Source organism: Dasypus novemcinctus, unplaced genomic scaffold, assembly GCF_030445035.2.
Source record: "Dasypus novemcinctus isolate mDasNov1 unplaced genomic scaffold, mDasNov1.1.hap2 scaffold_106, whole genome shotgun sequence".
In the NCBI taxonomy this organism is placed as follows: Eukaryota; Metazoa; Chordata; class Mammalia; order Cingulata; family Dasypodidae; genus Dasypus; species Dasypus novemcinctus.
Window position 1 is genome coordinate 868,647 of NW_026688145.1, and position 9,878 is coordinate 878,524.

General features: G+C 43.9%; 1 pseudogene; it reads right to left on the minus strand.

The window, feature by feature from the left end:
* Nucleotides 1–7,829: 7,829 nt before the first annotated feature.
* Nucleotides 7,830–9,030, minus strand: LOC101420501 (ferritin light chain-like; annotated as a pseudogene).
* Between the last annotated feature and the right edge of the window lie 848 nt (nucleotides 9,031–9,878).

Genomic DNA, 9,878 nt, shown 5'->3' on the forward strand with positions numbered 1-9,878 from the left:
GATAAAATTAGGGAGACAAACAGTGATGGTATGCAAACAGACCTTTAGTTACTTTCTTCAGTGTTTGATCTGAGTATCAGATAGGTTATTTCCCCCAGGTGAATTGCATATTCTGCACATTCTGACCCAACTTGGATTTAGCATATCTTCCACATTCCATCTGGAGGCAACCTTGAATTCACATTCAGTCTTACATGCTTTCTGAACATTCAAAGACTGTAGGGCCTATATTATTTATTTGAATTTTTTGGCACTAGGGACACTTGGAAACAATTTTGAATTTATGCACAGGCTATATCATTAGTAACCCTTTCTCTCATGAATTCAAGTGTAAACTAAATAAATTGGTGCCTGATGGAATTCTTAGCCTATAAGGTTAAAAGACCACTGGGGTTTTATTGTCTTCAAGGACTGGGGGGAATAACGGAAATCTCCTGCTTTAACTGTCAGTTTTCCTAAGAGTGGCAATTCATAAGAGAAACCAGTATGTCCCCCTAAGGCTTCAAGAATTAATCTCATTGCTTATCCAAAATTCTGCTAAATCAAGATAAAATATAAAGTTCCTAAACTAAAGAGAATTGTCTTAAAACATGGGGAGCATTTTGGATACAAGCCATTAGATAAGAAAAAGAAATTCTTGTGTAAAACTGTGTGGTCATACTGTAAAACTGCACAGTCACAGTGCAAATTACAAAAAGTTTCAGGAGTCTTTGAAATGTTTTGCAGTCACACTTGTTTTGTAATATTTGGAAGTTTAAAGTAACTAAAGTTATGTTTTTGTGTCAAACTATACCTGTCTACCTATTTCCTCAAATTGTTGAGGTTAAATATGCAGTTATAAAGTAATATATATTTCTGAAACCCAAATTAAGCTAAACAGTTTATAAAATAATGCAAATTATAAGTAACATCAATGAGTTGTGTTTCTGTGTCTGTTTGTGTCTGCCCATTTGCTCAGTGTATGTCTTCATACATCAAGTAAATAGTATCAAATTAACAAATGAAAATTCTTAAAAGAGCTCAATTCCAAATGTTAAAAATTAAATATGCAGTTATATATGTAAATAAGTATTCTTGGAGCCCAAATTAAACTAAGCAAGATGAAAACGTCATATATAAATCTGATTATAAGAACTATTGAGAAAGGGTCTCCTCTTTGCAAAAGCATTGAAGGCAAGACTAGGTGTGGCAGATTAAACCTGTCTACTAGGCTAAGGAATTAAGAATCAGTTTGCCCTGTAATTTCCCAGTTTAAAATTTTGTCAGCCACAAATTGTAAAAAAGCAAAAATTAGTTTAGTTTTCACATAAAAGAAGGAAATATTGATGAATGTAACCTGAGAACCTACTGCCTCAGTCTCCCACTCCCGGGTTAAACATCAACAAAGGAAACCAGCTTAAGCCAGTCCTATAGGCAATAAAAGGATGCCCAAGAAAGAGCTAAGTCAATACCAATGCAGCACTAAACTCCATTCCTTATTTGACAAAGGGGAGCAGGTAAAAACTAAAATGGTTGAAATGTGATAAAGGAACGGTTTAATCACAAACTTTTGCGTGGGGAACTTAGATCTTCTTGGATAGGCTGTAACTTCTGAAGTATCCAACCTATAGAGAAACAGAAGAAGAGCTTGTGTGTTAGGCTTAGGGGTATAAATTGTGTCTTTTTTCCTTTGTTCGGGGTGCAGCCATGATTTCTTGTTGTGTGCCCCTTCTTGCAAGACGGAAAATAAATTCTTTTCTTTTCCACCATCGAGTAAGCCTTATTTTCTTCCAGAAGATTTCTTTCCAAGAAAAAAAAGGTAATTAGTGGCTCTATTCACAAATTTCAGTAAGTAAAGAAAAGTCCATAAAAACTATGTAGAGATCTTTCCTGGATTATGATTAAACAAATTAAGTAATTGTGTAATGTGTTTTAAAACCTGGTAGTCAGTATGCTTTAAAATTATTCATTTTCATAACTTAAACAAAGAAAAGAAGGTTTTAGCTTCCTGTAAGGAAAAAAGAAAACATTCCTTGCATAAACTATAATGGTTTCAATTTTATTTAGCTTGAGTGTAATCTCCCATAGTTAACTTATAAAGTAAATTACCATTATATGTACAACATTTAGACTAATAAAAATTTAAGTTCACATTAATAAAATTAAGCAAAAGAAAAAAGATTGTAAATATGCTCTCTTAAGGAAATAAAGTAGATTTCTCTAGTTAGTAATTATAGTTTAATAAGTTTATTTAAATGTAAAGTATCTAGTCAATGTGGTTATAATCAATTATAAAAAGTTTGTAAAACATCTTCCAAACTAAAAACATTAAAATAGTTCTAGTCCTAAAAGTCATTTTTTACTAATAACTTGGATTGGTATTGGTTGCAAAAACTAACTTTGTGGTAACAAAACCTGTCTGAAGGCTATCACAAGGTGCATATTTAAGAGAATGGTAATAAAAAGTTATCTTGATTCTATTGGGAATCTTCTGTTTTCATTTTAACAATGAAATTGTTTTTTCCCTCTATTACTACAGTAAAATACCTACTATTATCTTCATGGTAAAATTATGTAAGTAAACAGTCTTTTGATATAGGATGTGTTGCATTAAATTGTTTAAAATATAGAAAAACAAGGAATAAACTTTAACATTGTCAAACTCTTTTGTGTATTCCAACCAGGCATTGGATACATTAAAAGTTGCCTCTCCGTGTGAGTTATTGGCTAGGCTGGTCACTATCCCCTCAATTAGAAATATTTGCTCTATCAGCCTCTGGTTCTGCTCCTGAAGTCGATGGAAAGTACGTTGCAATTTCAAGTTCCTGCAGCAGCCAATGATGACTCAGTAGAGCCAGGTGTACAATGGATATCGCCTCCAGACTGGCATTGTTTCATAGTGCCAGAGAGCACTATGCACCAGGCTAGTAGAATACTGGAAACTCCCTCTAAAATCAACAATGCTGCGACTTGCTCATTGTGAAGAACATGATAAGTGGAGCCATGATACCAAGATACTGTAAGTAAAACTTAAACACAATTGGCATTATGGCATGCTCCCATGGAGTGATAACATGTAATGTGTTACAAGCCTTAAAATTAAAACTGTGAATTGCAAATCTGAACCTTTGCATTAAGTCATACATTAATTAATAATAAGTGCTGTACTTTTATCCTGTTATAAATATATGCCTAATAATAATAATGTTATCTTTTCTATTTTGGATCAAGTACAAAAGTCTATTAGACATGTTAAATTTCTATTAAATTCATTTTCTAAACAGTCAATAAATATGTCTATAGAATAAAGTGACAGTCTCAGCCAGGATCAGTCAACTTACTATATTCTACTGTACTCTACTGTGTAGCAAAATTGAGGCTTGCTTACTAATAATGAGCCACCTATTGAACAAGTCAAAATTACCAGAAATTGTACAATTAAAACCCAAATGTAAAAAAACCTTATTCTGTAGTTCTGATCACTCCCAGAGCTACGAACTAAGAAAATTTCCAACCTGGTGTATTAATCCTGAATGAAACCAACTGCCCAAAGGGTGCCAGTTCACCAGGAGCATCTGACAGAGCACATGAGTGCCAATCTTTAAACAGCTTGAAATGTGTCTTCAAACAAAGCTAAGTATATATTGCAATTTCTCTCTAAAAATAAATAACTGAGAACATATATATATAGTGTTCCCACCAGCTCTTAAAAAGGAGTGCCATCTTTATAAGCACCTAACCTTGTCTAACTCTTTAATCCAATGTCCTCTTTTAAAAATGGATATTCCAAATTTTAATTGAGTTTGTTTCTATCAGAGTGAACATCTTATTAACCATATGAAAACTTCATCCAACTTCGTACAGAAGGCCAGATCCATCTTCCTCCAGTTAAATTAGAGTTTTACACCTCGTTAGGCAATAACTACAGCCCATGGCCAGCAGGAAGCAGTTACAGAAAAGAGATCATCTCCATTCAGCACCCCCTTGAGAGTAAAGGTGTAAACTCTTTAAGGGTAAAACAAAATTAATAGATGGATCTAGAGCCTGACTGAAAATCTACATAGACTCCAGTGGCCCCAAGATGACTGCAGGGGGGCTCCTGCCCCAAAATTCTACTGTCTGTAGTGAAAACTTCTAAGGTACTGGAAACTGATTCCTGAATGCTACACTGAAAATTGATAGTTAAATAATCAATCAAAACAACAAACAGCCATCGACTTCATAGCTCCAACAATAATTATGCCAAAACTTAGCAAGATAAACTTTGGCATAAGGGGGTAATGATGTGGGCTATGGGTGGGATGCACTATAGCTCTTAAGAGATAACCTAAGCTGTTTGTGACTTGTGGGTGTGGGACAGTAAGAGGCTGCAATCCCGCCCTTGTTAACCATGGCAACGACTCCAGTCCCAGGAAACAGTTAACAATGCAAAGTCTATAAACTTTAAATATTCAGGGGAATGCAAATCAAATGGTCTAAAAGCTTATCTAGAATGTTTGAAGTCTATGCTAAAAGCTTACCTAAGATGTCGAAGATATATGCTAATTCAATCCTATTGAGTACCGAAACAAAAGGACTATTTGTCCTTCCTCTCTGTATAAAAGGGACTCAAAAATTTGTTTGGGTTGATCATCTGCATAGGGAGTGTGGCCAGGGCCTGTGGGCGGGGTCCAGCACCATGCCCATAAATCCCCATCCCCTGCCTTCCCTGCAGTACTACATGTCCATGAGCCACATGGTGCTGGCCAAGGCCTTTCTTGACCACTTCACTTTGAGCCCCATGAGGTGGACGCAGTGACTGGATGTGGGCTCTGGAGCACCAGGCGCTGGGGGGGTGGGGGAAGAAGGAGGTCCCAGGGACCCTGAGGGCGTTGGGATGCCTGGGCCAGCCTGTGGGGTGCCCACAGCCCACTCTGCGCTGTGTGCCCGTGCCCTGTTCACAGGACCAGGCTACTGCTAACCACACCCTGCCTCGGTGCTGCCTTCACCTTCACTGTCATGACACTCGAGCCTGCACCAGAGGGGAGGATGAGGAGGAGTCCGGGGATGGGCTGCCCAGTGATAGTGAGTGTTACAATGAGGACGAGGAGGCCACCAAGGACCGGCACAACATCCTTTCAACAGAGCTGCCTTGCCCCACCTCCTGCCCCTCTTTCAGCAGCTGGAGCAAGTGCAGCCCCGTGGACATGGCGCTCTCCAGCTCACTCAGCAGCCCCAGCATGCCCGTCAGCCCCACCAGCTCCTTAGGTGAGGGGTGCAACTAAGGCCCTGCCCCACAATCCCCCCTTGGAGGGCGGATGACCCCAGCGGTGGTCCACAAGTCCACTGCACCTCAAACCTCTGTGGGGTCCATGGCCCAATCCTACTGCCATACAATCCAGCATCCCCAGCACAGCGCTCACGTCCCCACACTCCAGAATCCACAACATCGTGCATTCCTCTTGTTCCAGAATGCATAATGGGTGCACTGGAGCACCCCCATGCCTGGCCAGGGTCCTGGAGGCCAAGATTCTACCATTTTCCCTGCAGTACTAGAGGTTTCAGTAAACCCTGCCAGCTGCCTTCCAGGCTGGACTTCTAGAGCTCTTTCTGGCTTGCAAATTCTAGACCTTGCTGTGTGTGCCATGTCCTAGCCTGGCCTGGGAGCCACCAAGCGCTGATTTCCCTGTAATGTCTCTACTAATGGGGCAATACATCCAGAGATTGGACATTTTCAGACACTTAGGATACCTGGATGCAGAGGTCCTCCTTTTCAGCCCCAGATCTCAGGATCCAGCATAGGACCCTCAGGTGTTCTCAGCTCCAGCCCCCACCTGGTTGTTCAGATTTGCTGGGGGATTCCTCCTCCCAGCCTCTACCCCCTCGGTTAGGTCCAGTGCCCACCCAGGCCCCATTGTCACACACTCCCACTTTGGCCAAGCAATGAGGGGCAGAACCACTTGGCCCCTCATTCCTGCTAGAAAAGGCTCAGGACCACTTTCTGCCCTTTTCTGGACCAGACCCTACTTGTTCTGTGAGTCTGAACAAACTCCCGTGACTCCAGACTCTGGTGACTCCATCTAGACTCCTGTGCCCTCTGGGGGAAACCTCCTACTGAGGACGGAACTGGCTGTACTTCCCCCCTAACAGTGCAGTCCTCCAGGAAACCACTTGCGTTCTAGACACGGCTGCAGAACCTAGAACGTTACACTGTGTTGCCTCCCATCCCCTTCCCATCCAGAGCTCAGTCCACCGGGTTCTAGACACCCACATTTACTTTGAGTTTCTTCCATCTCCAAGCTCTGGTGACAAGGAGGGCCCCCCTCACGTGTGCTGGTGCCCTGCTTGGTTTGCAGTGGGGGGAAGGAGATGGGAGGGCAGAATGGGTGTGATTGAAGTGTGTGTCCAGAAGTGAAAAAACTACATCTATATTTAAGGATCCCAGGTGTTGTTGAAATTGGGGGTTTAGTGGACCTCTATAGAGGCCCCTCCCTCCTCTTGGTTTCAGATCCTCCAAACCTCCCCCTCTTGCTCATCCATGGGTTCACAGTGCCTCATGTATCCTGCTGTCCTGGAGACATTTGGATTGCTGTTTGGAATCCCAGTGTTATTTCAAGGAAGGAAGGCCTCTTTTGCCTGCTTGGGACTTGCAAGTGGCAAACACATGGCTCAAACTCTCTTTGGCAGGAAGGAGCTTTGTGATGAAGGAGGCTCCACAGAGTAGCCCTTTAGCCACATGTTGCTACAGCACATATGTAGGCCATTTTTATCATGGCAGAAAGGTCTGGTACACTGGCTTTACAAATCTTTTCAGGGCTCAGCTGAGATGGCTCTATTTTCAGGAAAAAAGACAATACCATTTTTCCTTATAGTTCTAGGCTCATTTGGCCACATGTCCATTTCTGAGCACATGATCACCAATGAAGAGAACAGGAGGCTCTGAGTGAGGAGTTTTAGGTCCTGGGTCATCATCATTGTGACAGACACAGGAGCCCCCACAACCAGATCATATGTACAGAGAGCAAGAGGGCATGGTGCTGAGCAAACGATACCTAGCAGCCACTTCCTGATTCCTCTTCTACCAAAAACCAAAGGAGTGGGAGTCAGAGCTGACACAGCAGTTTGCTTGCTTGCCCCAAGATGCTGCAAGCTTCTTCCGTTCTCTTTAGAGAATATGAACCCTACCTTCAGCTCTCCTTTCTCAACTAAGACCCAAAACCCCAGCTCAGCTCTTCTTGTACATTGTAAGCTCCCAGGTGCTCAGATCCTCAGTAGTTCTTGCTACTGAGTCAGTGCTTTACATTGGGAAGACCCTAGCATTCAAGATGGACCTGATCTCTTCCAAGCCTGGGCAGGTTGGGAGGAGGTAAGCTGCCCTCATAACTAATCTTGTGTGCTTGCTTACCACAGTTAATTTACATAGTAACATCAATGTGCCAATATAATCTCGAAAGAACTACCTAACGGCCTGGGTTGATCCAGAAGCAGTATCTCAGAGCTTGACAGAGGCCTTGCTCCATTATTACTCATTAAACAGGATCCCTTTCTGGTTACGGTTACACTGTAAAACACTCAGCCTGCTTCCTGCTATCCACTTAGTTCAGCCTTCCCTGGAGTAATAAATAGTGAGGCAAGAACTGGCTATAGCACACCACCCACAGGAGAGGGTTCAAACCTTTTAAGTTCCCCAGACAAGACACACTCACCATCACCACCTCCTGCAGAAAGCTTTATTGTTTGCACTTGGTTCAGGGCTTGTTAGAGGGCTACAAGATGGCAGAAAGATGCCTCCTGACTGGAGGGGCTCAGGCAAAAGCCTGGATGCTGGGGGAATAGAGCCCTCCCCTACAGCTTCTGGGCTTCAGAGCCTCCTAGTCGTGCTTGAGGGTGAGCCTTTCAAATACATACTCTCTCAACCCAGCCTGTGGGCCAGGAAACCTTCAGAGATTGGTCAGATGGCCGCCTATTTGATCAGTTTCATCTCCTTACCTAAGAAATGGTTCTCCAGGAAGTCACAGAGCTGAGGAATAGAAGAGAAATGAAAAATCTACTAAGACGTAATATGAGACAATAGGTAACAATGTGGCAAATGTGGGAAGTGAGGCACTGCAAAGAATTTCCCTGGAAAATCAAAGTAAGTCAAGGCTTAGAGTGGAGGGTTCATCCCAAGGAAGATCTGAGTTTGGGTAGCCACTGAGGAGGGGTTACTTACATGGGAGTCTGTGTTGGCAGATCCCAGGGCATGCAGATCCAAAAGGGCCTGTTCAGGGACTTCTCCAGGACAAAGGCAGCTTCCATGGCGTCCAGGGTATTTCCCCACTCATCTTTGGAAGACTTCTGTACATTAGAAAGAAACAGGTTCAGTTCTTTCCACACACATTTTCCAGCCGTCCCAGGCATGAATGAGTGCAGAATGGATGTAGCCCCAAGCGGATCTGCAAGCATCCTTGCACAACCCCCAGTCTCCTGCAACTACACCACCCCAGAAAGCATGGGAGCTGTTTGGATGCCATGTCTTGTGAGAGTGCCTCCACTTCAGCCACCATTAAAAAAACACATAAAAATTTGAACTCAATGCCCCACGAACCCACACGGCATCTAAAATGCCAGAATCAAGGGACATGGCACACACAGCCTGCTGGGAGGTGTAGCCTCCTGTCTGCACACCATTTACCTGCATGTCCTGGAAGAGGGCATGGCCACCAATCGGTTTTGCATCTTCAAGAGATGCTTGCTGCCCTCGTGCTTCTCCTTCACCAACTCGCAGAAGAAGTGGTCCACGCCCTTCAGGGCCACATTGTCATGGTCAAAATAGTAGCCCTGTGGGAAAAGATGGAGGAGACAATGGTCACCTGCAGACTCCTTCATCTGACTAACTGGTGGTACAAGTAAGGCACATGCATGCACCAAAGATTGAAGGCATGCACAGTTGGGGGAAACGAGTGCCAAGGGAATCCCAGGAAAGCTAACCAGAGAGAAGTAGGTGTAGGAGGCCTGCAGCTGCAGGTTGACCAGGCAGTTCACAGAGGCCCCCAGGTTGGCGGAATAATTCTGACGGACCTGGTACTACATGGTTGGGTGACAAAAAGAAGGTAACCACAAAAAAGTGGTGTTAGCTGGTCCCAGCAGTGGGGGATGGCCGAGAAGATGGTCCTGGAGGTTGTAACTGGAGAAGCAGTTGCAAGGTGGTCGATGCGGAGAAGGTGTGGGGAAGATTCCCCAGGACTGTTCCATTCACACACCATTGAAGCAAGAGACAGATCCACGGGATTGCTGGGTACACGTGGAGGGGCCCAGCCATGGCAGTGCCTTTTGTAGTGTGGGCCCTATGGGGGTGGGGTGGGTGGAGAAAGCAGCCCGTGAATTCATGGCAACAGGAGGTGGGGCATAGACACCATGCATGACCAATCTAGAGCAGATCCAGGGCTCAAGGGCAACCCCAGCAAGCAGGGGAAGGGGAGAGTAGTTAAGTCATGCACCTGGAAACCAGGTTGTTGTGAAATGGGGAATTGGGGTGTAATTGGGGAGGGTCAGTCTTGGTTTGCTTCATGGGATGTATGGGTCCCCAGGCTGATTCCGGGAAGTCAAAAGGTCATGGGAGGTGGGAGATTTATGGGGACATTAGAAATCTTGGTAGGTGATCATTCTGGCATACGTGGGGTGGCATAGAATGTTGATGGGATTCTGGGGTGGTCTATGAGAGCATGGACTTGTCTGGAACACTGAGACCTTCCTCAGAAGTGTGGAGGGAATCTCCAGATACCTGGGGTGTGGTCTGCGAGATAAAGTGAGGATCATCAGAAAGTTTACAAGGCTGTTACAGGACATTTCTGGAACCCTGAGAACTCCCAGAGGTGGGGTGGGGGACCTTCATTCAGAGGTGAAGGTTTTATAGCCTTAGAGTTCACTATGGTGATGTG